The sequence below is a fragment of the Megalops cyprinoides genome, chromosome 19 (assembly GCF_013368585.1).
Source record: "Megalops cyprinoides isolate fMegCyp1 chromosome 19, fMegCyp1.pri, whole genome shotgun sequence".
NCBI classification, from domain to species: Eukaryota; Metazoa; Chordata; class Actinopteri; order Elopiformes; family Megalopidae; genus Megalops; species Megalops cyprinoides.
The window spans coordinates 2,932,710-2,938,281 of NC_050601.1; positions in this window are offsets into that span (position 1 = coordinate 2,932,710).

Genomic DNA, 5,572 nt, shown 5'->3' on the forward strand with positions numbered 1-5,572 from the left:
CCCATCACGGAAAGGAACACGTCAGAACACGCGTTTCTGCTCTATAAACTCGGTCGCACAAGCGCACACTCCTCTAATTGGCTAATTCGCGGTCTCTGAGAAAGGCGGACCAATCGTGAGCGAGTGCGACCTGGACGCGTTGAGAAATGCAACCTTTTCGTTTACGACTCCGAAGCCGTCTCCAGAAGAAATATAGGTTTAGCTGTTGAGTCACTCGTAAATATTAACAAACGCCAAATAACTAGAAACAGTTGTCATGAGTTATTTCTGAGTAAATGGAAAGTGAATTGATAATTTCCGCTTTGTTCTGTTTGATAGATGTGTCATCATCTGACGCCATCAAGTTTTATACGTTTCAGGTTGAACGTATTGGGGACTTACCAATGTAAAATACAGTGCAGAGCAGTAGAATTTTATAATTTATAATTTTACTTTTTAAATTTAAACTATGGTTATTTCATATAACGGGGTGCAAACGATTGCTTTGAGCTCGTGAAAATGATATTTCAGTTACATTATGCTTCACAGAGAATGTGGCCAAAGTACCTTGGCCAGCATCAATGGCTGCTACCCGCATACATATGTGTCTATTTGAAACAGTTTACTCATATCCCTTTGCTTGTAATGAATGTCAGCAATCGGCAATAGCCATGCTACTGTATTATAGGTCAATTCAAAACCAGTTAACTGAACTGTAATTCAAATTGGAAAACAATCCTAAGAATATAGAATTAGTATGTGGATTGCCTTGAACAGAAACTGCATTCAGACCAGTTAAATTTACTCCAACACAGAGGTTTATTTTCTGACAAAGAATTCCAACCCCATCCAGAATTGACCCTTAATCCTAACACAAGATAACAGCTATGAAAGAAATTAAAGGGATTTCTTGGACCAAAGATTTCCTCTGCCCTGCATCTTCCATGCTGTATCAGATAACTCATATCTTTACAGATCAGGTCTTTGCTTCGTGGTTTCAAGTCCAGCGCCGTCATGGCTTCTAAACACTGTAGCTTTTTACAGCCTGCCCCCTGTCTGCTGTCTGCTGCGGCTGAGAGGAGGTTCTGTCTGCCACTGCAGAGTTCTGCGGAAAAGGGTCAGAGAAATACATTGACTTACTCTGAGACTGAGGGCGTAGCACAGCCTCTTTGTACACATGGGTGGGCACACAGAGGCTTACCCCTGGCAGCTGGGTAATGATTAACTGCGTTTATTTGCACAGCTATTGTAAGCGCAAACATTGCCAGCGATCACTCTTTGTATTCCCGTAGCGGTGACCTGAAGGCACAGCAGTTCTTTGTTTGCTGAGCTCTTCGTTTCTGTGCGGTTCAGGTCACAATGTTATCCACACCAGAACGTCACAGCATACCCTGCTCTGTAGTTCCTTTACATCCAAGGGCTTTTTTTTTTAAATCCTCAAAACAATGCTGTCACATCGCAAGATGGACACATACACGATGCGCTCCTGTGTTCATGAGTGAGAAGTGAACAGAGTATGACAGTTACCTTTGATCAGCAGCGCTGCTCAGATCAGTTTTATTTTTCGCTTGTGTTGTATTGAATAAATGTTACGTAAATGTAACATCACGAGGCAAAAGGGAGCATGTTATTGCTGCTCTCGAGTGTGACATTTTAAAAGAGCCCTTGGTGGATACTGGCAAACCAAACATTTATTTTCAGAACGAATAAACTGAGAACAGAGGGAAATAAAAGCAGCTGTCTGAAATGCAGCGTCGAGTCTCCGCCTTATGGAAGAAAGAAGAACAAAACACCCGGTGATCTCCTTGGTAGTTGAGCCCTTGGTTGGTCCAGTGAATCCCCTCACTGCTTATATTCCAGGTTATAACAGTTCAATGTCGCCTTTTCTGGTTTATAACTGTAGGGTATTAACGAGCTTGCTGCTGAATTGTTTTATGGCAGCGCTTCTGTGTTCAGTGCTGCACTCATTATTACAGCTCTGTATGGCAGAATGGCTTATGCTCAGATACGATCTGTTGTTTTCTCGGTGTTCCTCTGTTCGTAATGCTTTGTTGTTTGCGCTTTTGCACCTGGGGAAAGAGCATCTGTAAAGTGACTAAATGTCAATGTGAATGGTTATTCCCGCAGGAACGCTCTGCAGAAAACATCCAGAGCATAGCCACAGAAAATAACACAGTTTTAATTTTCATATCGCCTGCCTAATTTAGGACTCGTTGAAAACGCATTAAATACATTGTAAATGTAAATGTAAGTGTACATACAGATCAGAATCCCGCATAATTTCTAGTTTCATAGTTTGACCTTGCCGGAGTTGTTTTCTCCCACACAGTTACTCACTAGCTCCACACAGTGGCAGATGTTGTTAATGCAAGTACAGTGCGCGGCGTTTCTGCCAACAGCACAAAAGATTCTTCTCTGCTGTAAACCGCCGTGGTAGGAATGGTAGAGTGCACTTTGGGAATTTTTTTTGATGTTGGTCTCTTTCTTTACGAGTTATTTTCGCGTCTAAATAGTATGACCTTGGAGCTGCAAAGTCATTTGAAATCTCCCTTTTAGTCCCAAACGTGGGATTACAATATTACAGTGTAACCTTATGTAAAGAGTCAGGGTTTTATTCTCGTTCACAGTTGCACAATTATCTCTGGGCGATAGTCTGAGTACATAAGCAATAAATAACTTCAGCACATAGATATATTTAAGCCAAAATATCATATGATAAAGTAACCAGGGACAAGGACCTCTACTCGCTCCAGACTACGTTTGTTCGAGATCCTTAAGACTTCTTTTAAATCTTCTTCTTTAAAAAAATCTTTTACAAGCCTAAGAACGCCCACAAGTGCAGGCGCGCACCCATTCACGACTACGAGTACTGTGCTTAATACATAGAAAAGAAACCTGTAAAACGGTGTATAGCAGACCCCCGCCGTAGAAAATGTTCTTGCCATGCTACCACAGGGTGACGCTGCAGACGCGCAGACACACTCCACAACGAACAAACAAATGTAAAAAATTGCACCGCATAAAGAGACTGATTAGAAGCTTTAACTTGAATGGGCGTCCAGAAGCTACAGTTTGGTGCGTTCATTTTACTACGACATGCAGTGGCTAACATTTTTGTCGTCGACAAAAACACGTTGTCACGTCGTAATGTAGTAGTGTAGTGTTATTATTGTGTTATTATTTTTTTAAATTATTTTTTTCCTTGTGTTGTAGTGTACTCTACCTCACTTGTAAGCCGCTTTATGTAAAAAATGAAAGTAAAAGTGAATAAATGTACATGTAAATTTTATCATTTAAAAAGTAAACCTGCTATAACGTATAAATATAAGTTCGTTATTACATGCTCAAACAAATTAATCTACGTCCTCTAAAATATCGTAATAAGTTTAAGAAGCTATATTGGGGCAGACACTCAGCTCCCAGGAACAGGATACAGGCAGTTAGTGCGGAACCAACTCGGAGCTACACAAAGGATCCGACCCGCTGGCAGCGTGACAGACCGGAGTGGGAAATAAATTCGAGGCAGAAACATATTACTAGAAATACTGATGAAACACATCCAAGCAGAGCGCTGAGACCTCCACAGAAACCAATAATAATAATAATAATAATAATAATAATAATAATAATAATGAACGCATATCGATTGATGTAGCTGTATACTATCAGAACGAAACACAATTGGCAGCTGAGTAACTGACAAACTATCTAAGTACAAAGATCTTGAGATTGAGTTCAAAAGGATGTGGGGAATGTACACAGAGATTATACCAGTGCTTATAGGATCACTAGGACTTGTAAAAAAGTCTTGGAAAAATTTAGATCAGGATTCCAAGTAACAAGAAGATAACCTTCCTAGCAACAGCGCACATTTTGCCGAGGGTGCCACCCCATCCTATCCTATAGCACCCAAGGACCATTGCTTAGACCCAATTGTATAGTTGTATTACAAGATGCAAGAAATAAAAAAATAAATAATAACAATAATAGTAATAGTCATCATCATCATCATCATCATCATTAAAAAAATAATCAAACCATTTCGTGTCCATTTCATGTCAGGGTTTGAATGGTGCCACTGAAGGGTAATGATTAAAAAGAGTTCTCATTATTCGCAGGCCAAGAAGTAACAAATCAATTATAACATTTATGTTAGCTGTACACCTACAATGATTGGTTTTGACCTTCAGTTAGCGTTAAGAATTGTGTTGGATAAAGGGCATAGCGTTAGTCATCAGCTAAAAGCAGAACTAGATGACACTCGTGGCTATGACAAAAATAGCAGATTAGCAAAAGTGAAAATTAAAATTTAACAGGTGTCATATTCAAACAAAGCAGACTATTTTTACTGTAACTTCAGGGATCACCCATGTATGTCAGTCTGTGAGCTCAGGCTGCCTGAGCCAGCCTTGTTAAACAGTACTTGTATGATATGATACAACGCTCGTATTTGGTGTGTGAGAGTGAAGGGGAAAAGGCAGTTCCTCTGTGCTGAATGAAACCACACACAATACCCTGTGTCCTAATGTTGCTGTGGCAGTGCAGTACTGTGCATTGTGATTACCGCGTGGGGGGGGGGGGGGGGGGGGGGGGGGCAGGTTGGGATAGTGACAGGACACAGGAACCCTAAATAAAGACACATTGCAGGCTAACGCCCTGCATCCAGCACTACTAGAAAGCATTTTTTTTACTAGAAACCCTTCCAGAGAAGCTTACGCAGGTTACGGTTGTGCATGTTACCCACATTTATACAGCAGGATATTTTCTGAGGCAATTTTGGGTTAAGTACCTTGCCCAAGGACACAGCCCCAGCGGGGAATCAAACCAGGTGTTTTCTGTATTACGTTTGAAATGCTTCAGAAATGCTCAAAACAGCCATTGCTAGGGAAGTAGAGGGGTTGATGTGACAAATAATAATGCTGTCAGATCATGAAATTGCTTAAAATTCATTTGTCTAAATACAGATCAACGGTGTGACATTTAGAAAAATCTGCTGTCACTGCACGTGTATGAGGGTAAGGGTGAATATGCGATTCTGTAGCAAACGTGATGCACTGGCTGTCAGCCTCTTACCTGAGCTCTGATGTTATAATGTTTAATTGCTCGATTGTTCTCCATCAAAATGACGCTGGTTCTCAGTCACACCAGTATACTCGAACACCCTTTTTGACGGGCTGTTTACTAACCTTCACTGAAGATTGTTAACCGCAACTGGCAAATCAGACAATATAGGAAGTAGCTAAGGCGAAGTTAAGCCTGAAGAATTATAGCACTAATTTATAACTAAATGATCTATTGGACATTGGCCGCTTGGGAACATTAGGTTTCCCCGAGAAAACAATTCATGGCAAAAACGGACTGTACCACGGCCTCGGACATTTTCAGGGCAGTGGTGCTGGCAGCAGACAGGCTGGCAGGCGCCGGAACTGCCAAATAATGTTCAGCAGTCGAGAACGTCTGTGATCGCCGCACAATTTAAGCAGACACTTTTTTTAAGCGCCCCCCTCCAGATGTGACGATGGTTTGCGCTGGCTGCTACCTGCCAATGCCTGTCTGAAAGTTATCGCGTTTAGAGTTGCGGCGGTCGGGGCGA